The sequence below is a fragment of the Nannospalax galili genome, unplaced genomic scaffold (genome assembly GCF_000622305.1).
Source record: "Nannospalax galili isolate Female #2095 unplaced genomic scaffold, S.galili_v1.0 scaffold146, whole genome shotgun sequence".
Taxonomy (NCBI): domain Eukaryota; kingdom Metazoa; phylum Chordata; class Mammalia; order Rodentia; family Spalacidae; genus Nannospalax; species Nannospalax galili.
Window position 1 is genome coordinate 3,995,400 of NW_008357929.1, and position 11,369 is coordinate 4,006,768.

At 43.6% G+C, this 11,369-nt stretch overlaps 1 protein-coding gene across 1 annotated transcript in view; it reads right to left on the minus strand.

The window, feature by feature from the left end:
* The window catches only part of Dnah9 (dynein axonemal heavy chain 9), a 430,757-nt gene that overhangs the window by 65,126 nt on the left and 354,262 nt on the right, over window positions 1-11,369 (minus strand). The gene's annotated exons all lie outside the window — the stretch shown is intronic.

Consider the following 11,369-nt stretch of genomic DNA (forward strand, 5'->3'; position numbering starts at 1 on the left):
TCTGGGACATGCTGAAAGTGGTCCTTAGAGGGAAGTTTATAGCTCTAAGTGCCTACATCAAAAAATCGGAAAGAACATGAATAAATGACTTAACATTGCAACTCAACACATTTGAAAAGCAACAGCAAACGAAACCCAAACCCAGAAGACAAGAAGAAATAGCAGAAATCAAGGCAGAAATTAATGAAATTGAAACAAAGAAAACAATACAAAGAATCAACAAATCCAAGAGTTGGTTCTTTGAATAGATCAACAAGATTGACAGACTGCTAGCTCAATTAACCAAAAGAAAGAAAGACACCTCCAAATCAACAAAATCAGAGATGAAAGGGGAAACATCACAACAGACACCAGAAAGATACAGAACATTATAAGGGAATACTTTAAAAACCTATATGCTACTAAATTTGAAAACCTAAAATAAATGGATGGATATCTAAAGGCATGGGAACCACCAAAACTAAACCAAGAAGAGATTAGCAGTTTAAACAGACCCATAACACAAAAAGAAATTGAAATAGTAATACAAAACCTCCTGACTAAAAAAAACCCAGGACCAGATGGAATTACAGCCAAAATCTATCAGACATTTAAAGAAGATCTACATCCAATACCACTTAATTTATTCAAAAAGATAGAAATGGAGGGAGAACTTCCAAATTCCTTCTATGAAGCCAGCAGCACTTTAATACAAAAGCCAGGTAAAGACACAACCGAAACCAAAAACTATAGACCAATATCCTTAATAAACATAGATGCAAAAATTCTCAACAAGATACTTGCAAACCACATACAGACACACATCAAAAAGATCATCCACCATGATCAAGTTGGCTTTATCCCAGAGATGCAAGGATGATTCAATAAATGTAAGTCAATAAATGTTATAAATCATATAACTGGGCTCAAAGACAAGAACTACATGGTCATCTCAATAGATGCAGAGAAGGCCTTTGACAAAAGTCAACATGCATTTATGTTCAAAGTCCTAGAGGGAATTGGACTGAAAGGAACATACCTCAACATAATTAAAGCCATATATAACAAACCCAGAGCCAACATCATTGTAAATGGAGAAAAACTGGAAGTACTCCCATTGAAATAAGGAACCAGACAAGGCTGTCCACTATCTCCACTTCTCTTTAACATAGTGCTTGAAACTCTTGCAAGAGCAATAAGACAAGAGCAGGAAATTAAAGGAGTAATAATTGGAAAAGAGGAGATCAAATTATCCCTTTTTGCATATGATATGATATTATATGTAAGAGATGCCAAAAATTCCTCCAGAAAACTCCTAGAAATTATTGACACATTCAGTAAAGTGGCAGGTTACAAAATTAACCTACGAAAGTCAGTAGCCGTTCTATATACCAATAACAAGCAGTCAGAGAAAGAGCACATGGAAACACTCCTCTTCACAATAGCTGCAAAAAATATATTTTGGAATAAACCTGACCAAAGACATTAAGGAGCACTAAAATGAAAATTTTAAATCTTTAAAGAAAGGGCTTGAGGAAGACATCAGAAGATGGAAGGACTTCCCATGCTCATGGATTGGAAGAATTAATATTGTGAAAATGACCATCCTACCAAGAGTCATATATAGATTCAATGCAATGCCAATCAAAATCCCCATGACATTTTTCACAGAATTGGAAAAAAGTATCCTAAGATTCATATGGAAGCACAAAAGACCTCGGATGGCCAAAGCAGCCTGAGCACTAAGAGCAATTCCGGGGGGATTACTACACCAGATTTTAAGCTGTATTACAGAGCTATAGTCATAAAAACAACTTGGTACTGGCACAAAGTAGACCCATCGGTCAATGGAACAAAATTGAAAACCCAAATATGAGTAAATGCAATTTCAACCACCTGATATTTGACAAAGGGGCCAAGAATATTCACTGGAGGAAAGACAGCATGTTCAGCAAATGGTGCTAGCAAAACTGGATCTCCACCTGTAGAAGAATGAAACTAAACCCCTATCTTTCTCCCTGCACAAAAGTCAGTTCCAAATGAATCAAAGACCTCAATGTAAAGCCTGAAACTCTGAAACTGTTAGAAGAAAACTTTGGGAAAAACCTACAAGAAGGAACCTGAAAGAGAACAGTAGGAAACAGGCTTTAATAAGGGAGATATGGATAAAACTTGGGTTAGTTTAAGGGAGGGGGGAGGGAGGGGAATACAAGGAATCTAGGGGATAAAGGGAAAGATGGAGCTCAAGAGAGATATGAGAAGGGTATTATTAAGGGAGAAAGGGGGGAAATGGGGGCACCTTAAGTGGGAAAACAATGATGGAGGGGTGAGACAATGTGAGAGATAAATAATGCCTAGTTAGTTTTGAAAACCAGAGGGAACCATATTACTCCTACAATCTCCTGACAATTTATACATAGCAGATCAAGAAATATATGTCTAGATAAGGTTTATCTGAGAATAACTGGTCTTCGCCCAATATTTATCTACATGACACACAGTAATTAAAAGTACCAGATTGATGGAACTAATCTTCTTGGATGTTCAACGGACATACTTTGAGGCCTATAATAATTTGGTCAGAGGGACATAAAGGACAGTTTTTGCTCCTTGCCTTCCTAGGTCGACTAGTTCCAGGGGACTATGATCATCTCTCAAAATGTCCTGTAATTGTGGTGGGTCACCTGTCCTCTTGATCAAGGAGGCTGAGGAGACCCCTCCAGATGGACTTAATCCTGTGTCCAGTCTACAAAGAGGAGGGTCAACACAGAGGAATCATTTCCTCCATGCTTCCAAGTGCTCCTCCCAAGCCCCTGTGACCCCTGAGGAACAGATCCTCAAACGCCCTTAAGAGTAAAAATAAATTGGTAAAACAAAACAATACAAAACCAAAAAACCCCGATACATCTAGCAGAAGATAAAATTCTTGTGGGGTGGGGCAGAGACAATGTTCTGTCCAACTTTATTGTTTAAAACTGACCCTGGCACCTTACAGGCAATGAGAATATTTTATTTGATTAATTTTCCTTTTGATCATAATCTCCCATGTCATGTTTATTTTGGATTACCTTCGGTCATAAGTATCTGTGAGCATCCTCTGTAAGCTTCCTTTTGTCTCACTGACTTTTCCTGCAGTGGTAGGAACACAGACTCCTTTAAGTTCCTTCTCTGAACTACACATTATTGGTGTGATACGAAATACGACTCATATGAATCAATGTTCTATCATTTTAAGCTTAGACAATTAATTCTTTTTTTTTTGATTTATTTATTTTTATTTTATGTGTATGAGTGTTTTGTCTGTATGAGTATATTGCACCCGTGTTGTGCAGTGTCCATGGAGGACAGAAAAGGGTGTCGGATCCCCTGGAACTGGAGTTATGGACAGTTGTTAGCCACTATGTGGGTGCTGAGATTTGAACTTGGGTCTTCTGCAGGAACCAGTGCTCTTAAACACTGAGCCATCTCTCCAGCCCCCAGACAATTAATTCTTATAAAAAGAAATAATTGGAATACTACTTTTAAAATATGATATAGGTAGAGCAAATAACTAAGGAAATAAAAGTCAAGGTATAATTGGACTTAAAAAAATTCTTAGCTATTCAGATCTCAGTCCTTTCCCTATTTTCTTTCTGTGACTTCAAGAAGGAAAATAAAAATCCTTCAAAGTCTTTAAAAACACATTTTTTTTTTTTTGTCTTTTTGAGACAGGCTTTTCCTGCAACTTTTGCCTAAAACTCACTATGTAGACCAGGCTGGCCTTGATCTCACAGATATCCCCCTGCTTCTGCCTCCCAAGGGCTGGGATTAAAGGCTTCCATGCCTGGCTTAAAAAAGTACATTCTTTTAAAATTTTACTTATGGAGCTGTAGAGATAGATGGCTCAGTGGATAAGAGCACTGGACGCTCTTGCAGAGGACCTGGGTTAGACTCCAGGCACCCACATGGTGGCTAACAACCATCTGTAACTCCAGTTTCAGGGGTTCCAAAGCCCTCTTCTAACCTCCAAGGGACATAAAAATAATAAATAAAATATTAAAATTTTTTGGTTATTTTTTATGTATATTAGCATTTTACTTGCATGTAAGCACACAATGTGCATACATATAATACCTGTAGAGGCCAGCAGATGGTGTCGGAGTCCCTGGATCTGGAGTTATGGAGGGTTGCTAGCCACTGTGTGGGTGCTGGGAACCAAATCCAGGTCCCTTTCAAGAGCAGCCAGTGCTCTTATCCTCTAAGCCATCTCTCCAGCCCCTGCTTAGTCTTCATAACACCAAGTATTTGAACCTCAGTCTAAGTCATTTAAGATTTGGGTGTTCTTCATTTGATAAGGGAAACAATGTGGATTTCTTTATCTCTTTCCCAGTGTTCTTGTGCTGCTTGTTAATGAAGCCCTTGGAGCTTTCCTTCTTCACTTGCTTTTGATGATCTCAGTAAAGTCTTCTGCCCATGCTAATGCAACCCATTGTGAGGTTTACCTTCCCTTGGTAGATCTTAGAGGAAATAACAGCTTATTAGAGGCTGATAATGGCCCCTAGGATCACAGGGAAGCTTTGTCTTACAGAGCAGGTGCATAGTGATGGGTAGGTAGCATTCTCTAGGTAATTACTGCATTTTTCCTCTAAAATGCCATCAAAAGACAGAGGTCAGTAAAGCATCTCTAGTTATTGAGTTTAAATAAGGTGATTCACAATTTGGAAAATACCTAGAGAAAACATGAAGCCCGGCTACATTCAGCATTTGCTTTACACTCAGCTTATTTTGGCTGCTGGTTCTTCTCCCTTTTGGATTGCAAATGGTTTTAGCGGTAGGTCTGACCCTCACATTCATGGATTCCCCCAGGGTCTCTTTTGCACAAATGGTTTGGTCATTGACTTAGGCTACCCTCAACGATTCTCAGATTCTCATCAGCTTAGGGGCTGTATTCATTTCCTAATATCTTAATATTAAAAAACTATCTTTCACTGACAATTATATGAGTACTCAGAGGAGGGCCTGGGTTTCCTTACTCTCTTATTTCTTAGAATGGAGCCCAGGTCTTAATATATCACAGACACTGAAACCCTTGTTGAATGAATGATTGTGTCCTGTTAATGCCTGAAAGAGGTTAGAAAAAGTATAAGGAATGTTCCTACAAGGGTCTTGGAATCAGATTCCTTCAGGAGCCTGGTACATAAGACCAGAAAGGAAAGGGTGGAACTGTCACAACAGAAGCACACGCAGGCCCAGGGAGCAGCAGCTTTAGTTCCCATGCATTCAGACCATGTGATCATTGAGAGCAGTGTTGCCAGTCTTCCTAATTTCCATGAGAAACCTGAAATCAATTTATATGAAGTCTCTACTGTCATTATTTCTTGTAGGGCTAGAGATTGAACCCTGGATCTCGTACATGCCAGGCAGCACTCTACCACTGAGCTACAGTCCCAGCTCAAGTCTCCTTGTTTCTAGATATTGGTAAACATCTCCCATTTTTAGATGGTGAAAAGCCATCTAAGGACCAAAAAGAACAGGTCAGCAGGAACTCAGACCTCTGCCTTGAGGCCTGTGATCTGTCTTCTATTTGCTTCTGTGTAATTGATGCTTCTCTTTCAGTCTCTTTGGAATACGGTATCCAGCCACAACTCTGCAGAACACTCCAGGGCAGCAATGCTGGACCCTCCATCAGTCAGATTACAGAAGGCCCCAGGGATGTGTCTTGTCCTTCCTGATTCCATGGCACCTTGCATGTATGTCTCATTAACCCTCTCTTAGCTTTTGACTAAGTTGGGCAGAAAAGTTTCTTGAAATTACTTATGTTCTGTCTTAACTGCATTATGAACCTGTAAGTTCATTCCAAACTTGGATCTTGAAGAGTTTTTGCTTGGATAAAAGCAAAAATATACATTTCAACATATGGTTGCTCAAAAAAATTTGAAAGTTGGGATATGTGGCCCCTGGCACAGTGGCCTAGCTGGGATTTTGATGCTCTGAGAATGTCCCTCCTTTCTCTGCCAGAAATGGACACTATAAAAATCCAGTCTCTGACAAAAGTTGAAACTGTGCAGACTCCAATGGCCAGCCCCTCCTCCCTCCAAATTATAGACTGGTAAGTGTGTTGTTGTTTCCAAGGAGCAAGTTGGCCAATGAACTGTCTTTGGTAGTTCTTAATAATAATACGAGAACTCAAAAATATGTCTTTTCCTTTTATTTATGTATTTATTTTTGGGTCAGGATTTCTCTATGTAACTATGATGGTTTGAATGAGAAAGGTTTCCCCTCCCATACCCCTGGGTTCATGTATTTGAACACTTGGTTGTTGGGCCTTCGGGACCCTCATACACATGGCATGGAGGAAAATGAGGCCTAATATAATTTTCTAAGCCAGGCTAAAGTTTAGCGACCTGTCTCTGGCCTGTCACTTCCATGTGGAGGTCTCAGCAGAGCCCTATCTAAGATTGCCTCTGCCTAGTAACAACTGGCATGGTAAATTCCCAGTGGCCTACAGTCTTTGCCCCAGATGACACATTCCTATACCCACCCCCTTTTCCACACCCCTTTTGCTTAAACTATGTAAGTTGATGCCTGACGCAATAAAGTGAGTTCCTGCCTCGACAAGACTCCAGACACGGTGTGGTTTTTGAGTCGCTGACACTCACCATCCCTCTCAGCCCCTAAGAGAGGGACCCAGGCTGGTCCTGGCCTCTCCCCTTGTGCCGTACCTGTCGGAGTGACCCGATGGATTGGTGCCCTGTGTGAGGTGCTGCCTATCACGAAGTTCGCTGACGGGCCAATTGGTCTGTGGGTGAGTGTTCCCCCATAAGTTATGGGTAAGTCTAGTTCTAAGCCTGACCCCTCTTTAGATTCCCTCAGGGTCCTACTCAAAAGCAGGGGCCTTGACCTCTCAGACAGCCAAGCTCTCCAGGCATCTGGATGCTTGCTAAAGATTGCACCCTGGCTTCTGGAAAGCAATCTCTTTGATTGGGATACCTGGGACAGAGTTGAAAAGTTGATCAGATGGGCCCAGGTAGAAAAAGGGGAAATTCCCCCTCTGGGAGTAATCCCCACTGTGTCAGCCTTGTAGGGCTGCTCCCCCACCCCCAGTCCCCCTAAGAAACCCGTCGAGGCCTTGGTCCCAGCTGAGACTGTTGACCGGGTCCCTGAGGTACAACAGAGCCCAGAACAAGACTCTAAGTCTCCAGGCCATATGGATCCACCAAACTGCCCTGGGCCACTGTACCCTTTCCTTGATCCTTTTGGGAGTGCCCCCTGGCCCTACAAGGGCCCCACCCAGACAGACTCTCAAACCAATCTGTTCTGGGCTCCCTCTGCCCCGCCCCCGTACAGAAAAAGAAATTACAATGGAGGGTGAGACAACCAGCCTTTATCCTGTCAATGTTAATCTGGCGGGCAACCGTCCTGCCGCCTGGTACCCGTGGGAGGTGCAGGACCTTAAGGAATTAAAAAAGGCTGTCGCTGAAGATGACCCAATTCTCCTTGGGCTGAAACCATTCTTGAAGGGTTGGCTCACCAGGTGTGTGTGGCCTGCAACTGGAAAGAGCTCGCCAAGGTGGTACTTCCGGGCCCAATATTCCTTAAATTTTTGGCCTACTTCCAAGAGTGCCGCGTCCATGGAGAGCTAAATCAAAATACTCAGCCTCCCATACCTATTACTTGTGGTATGCTCCCCGGCATGGCCAATCAATTTTCCACTGGCCTCCAGCAAGCGGCTATCCCTGCCCCTTACTGGGACCAGGTTCAGGCTGTAGGATTAGCTGCCTGGCGAAAACTAGATGAGGGGCCCACGGAGTCCCCCATATCAGGAATCAATCAAAAAGTCACTGAAGACCTCCCCTCTTTCATAGATAGGTTCCAAAAGAGTCTAAAGAGAAAGTTTCCCACTGGAGAATTATGCGACCGGTTCACCCGCTTGCTGGTCTGGGATGGTATGACTACTGATCACAAATTAGCCTGCACCGGGCTGAGAAGCCAGTCTATGGACAAATGGATCATAGCCACTCGAGATGTTGGGTCTACGCCTTACCAGATGAGGGCAATGGCGACTGTGCTTCAGGCTAGCGGCCAAGAGGAGCTTCAAGCTCTTATCAATGCCCTGCAGCAGACCAAAGTGTCTGGTAAGCGGACCTGCTTTGGGTGTGGCCAGGAAGGTCACTTCCGGCAGGAGTGTCCAAACCAGTCCAAGAGAACACCCCCATCCCTCTGGGTGAGGGGGAGGCCCACGCACACCCTGCCCTAGATGTAAAAAGGGCTTTCATTGGGCTCGTGATTGCAAATCCAAATTTAACTTTAAGGGTGAGCCTTTAAACTCCCCTTGGGGCCACCCCCAGCCCTGTTAAGTAAGGGGGATGAGCCAGTTCAGACTCATTTGACAGTCCCATTAATCCCTGGCTTGTGGCCAAAAATGACCCTAACCATTGGAAACAAGACCTTCAAATTTCTCATTGACACTGGGGCAGACCACACGGTGATTAGAAAAGAAGAAGTCCCACATTCCTGGCAACTGGTGCCCGGCCCGTCCTTAGTGGGCATTGGCGGTCAGTCTACATCGTGGGAGACTGCTACTTGGCTACCCTGGGTAGATCCCAATGGGAGTCATGGAGAGGTGTGCCCTCTTGTGGTCTCTGGCCTAACTGCCAACCTTTTAGGTCAGGACATTCTGGGTGAGGCCGAGGCCTTTATCACTACTGACCATAAGGCCTCTATAATGATCTCCTAGACACAGAAGAATTCGAACAACAGTTCAGAGAGGGCCAAATAAGCCACCCCAACTATAGGGACGACCCCTACTTCGAGCACCTCAGACAAAGACACTTTCAGGTTCACCCCCAATCCTAAGGGCCACTGCTCGCCCCTCAGTAATCCAAATTCAGTGGACACCTGGGGACCCCGTATGGGTTGAGCAGTGGCCTCTCCCTTCACAAAAGCTTCAACACCTTTATCAACTGGTCAAGCAACAATTAGATCTGGGTCACGTTAGGCCATCAACAAGCCCCTGGAATTCTCCTGTGTTTATCATTAAAAAAGCCAGCAGCTCCTGGAGACTATTACAAGATCTTAGAAAAATGAATGAGAGAATGATGCCTTTAGGGACCCCCCCAGAGGGGGCTCCCCTGGATTCCGGCAATCCCCAAGACCTACCACTTAACTATTATTGATATTAAGGACTGCTTTTTCTCAATTCCCCTCCACCCTGACAATACAGAAAAATTTGCATTCTCCATACCCTCAACCAATTTTCGTGGGCTGGATTTAAGATTTGAATGGACCGTCCTGCCCCAGGGTATGGCCAATAGTCCCCCCATTTTCCAATATTACCTGGCCCACATTTTTGCCTCACTGATGGGGTGGCTGGATGTTTTATTCTATATTTATATGGATGATATAATTCTGGGAAGCCCCGAGCCCTCCAATCTCCACGAGCTAACCTGTCTCGCTATTCTTCAGGAAAACAACTTTAAGGTGGCCCCCAATAAAATTCAGAGTATCCCCCTTTTCAAGATACTAGGTACCACCTTATCTATGGATGCTGTTTTCCCCATAAAGCCTCAGCTTTCCATTCAGGACACCTATAGTCTATCCCAACTCCAAAAATTACTAAGGGAAATTAATTGGCTGAGGCCCTGGATACCCATCTTCACTGAGGAGTTGATCCCCTTGTTTGATCTCCTGAGGGGCCTTGATTTGGCCTCCAGGGTAACTTTGCCACCTCATTGTCAACAAATACTACCCCAAATCCAATGGTCCATAAATGAGGCCACTTTAAAAAGGTTTGATCCTGACACCCCAATGTCTCTTTATCTTTTCTTTGGAAGTGTGTTGTGCACTGCTCTTCTCGCACAAGAGGGTGAGCCCATACAGTGGATTCATCTATCGGTGGGTGGAACCCCTTGAGTTTATTCCATGACCAATCAAATTGCCGACTGCATTATCAAGGGTAGGGACACAGCAGTCCAGTTGTTCGGTATTGAGCCCCATTCCATTATCACTCCCTATAGATTGACAGATTTTACCTGGCTTCAAAAAAACAATGAGGATCACGCTGGCTCTAGAGGGATTTCTTGGCAAGATTGACTGCCACTATGGTCCTTATAAGTGGATAAGCTCCTTCTTGAGGTTGGAGTGGGAGCCCCCCAGACTTTTTCTTTCTCAACCTGACCTTAAATTCCTAACTGTGTTTACTTATGGAGGATGTCTGGGAGCCTCTCTGGTCATCTACCCTCCCCTAAAACAGGGACAAACTCCCATGCCCATTAAATCAATCTCTCACCAAGTTAAAGGGTTGCCACAGTTTAAAGAACTCTTTGCCATTGTCATGGCATTAGACTCCATATCAGAGCCCTTCAACCTGTTCTCAGACAGCCTGTATGTGGTTAATTTACTGCCCAACCTAGTGGAGGCCCATATTAGATTAGACTCCAACCCCATATCTCCTCTGATGATTCAGGCCCATACTCTACTTAAACTTAGGGTAAATCCAATATTTCTCCAACATCTTAGAGGCCACCAAAATTTGCCAGGGTTTCTGTCAGAGGGAAATAAAATAGCTGATCAGCTGGCCTCTTCACATCAGTGTCACACAGTTGCTGAGGTGACCCAATTTCATCAATTGACCCATGTCAGTTGGAGAGGGCTTAGACATAAATATCCCCACGTGGCAGTCAAAGACCTAAAGAAAATTGTGTGCACCTGTCAGTCTTGCTAACCTTTCCTTCAGGTGCCCCCTCTTCAAAATTCGGGTACAAACCCCAGAGGCCTTCAGCCTAACAACCTCTGGCAAATTGATGTTACCCACTATGCCCCATTTGGAAAACTCAAATATATCTTCCTATCAGTTGATTCCTTCTCGCGTGCCTGCTGGGCGACAGCACACACCGGGGAAAAGGCCAAACATGTAATCGGTCACATGCTCCAATGTTTCGCCACCCTTGGACTGCCTGATCAAATTAAAACAGATAATGGCCCATGCTTTGTAAGCAAGCCTTTCTTTGAGTTCCTTCAAACATGGAAAATCTCACACTCCACGGGCATTCCTTATAACCCTCGGGGACAAGCCATTGTTGAGAGATTCAACCAAACCCTTAAGACTCAGTTACAAAAACAAAAGGGGGAGTCCCTACCCCCACATGATCAACTGAAAAAGGGCTTATTTACCTTAAATATTCTAAATTTTCCCAAAGAAGACAAGTATTTGTCTCCCTTCCAAAACATTGGTCCTCATCTACCAGCTACAGCTCCATTCTGGTTAAATGGAGAGACCTGCTCACTGGAGCCTGGAGGGGACCAGACCCGCTTCTTACAGTGGGAAGAGGGTTTGGGTGTGTATTTCCCCAAAATGAAAAGAGGCCCCTCTGGGTACCTGCAAGAGACATTAAATATTTTCCCTCACAGGA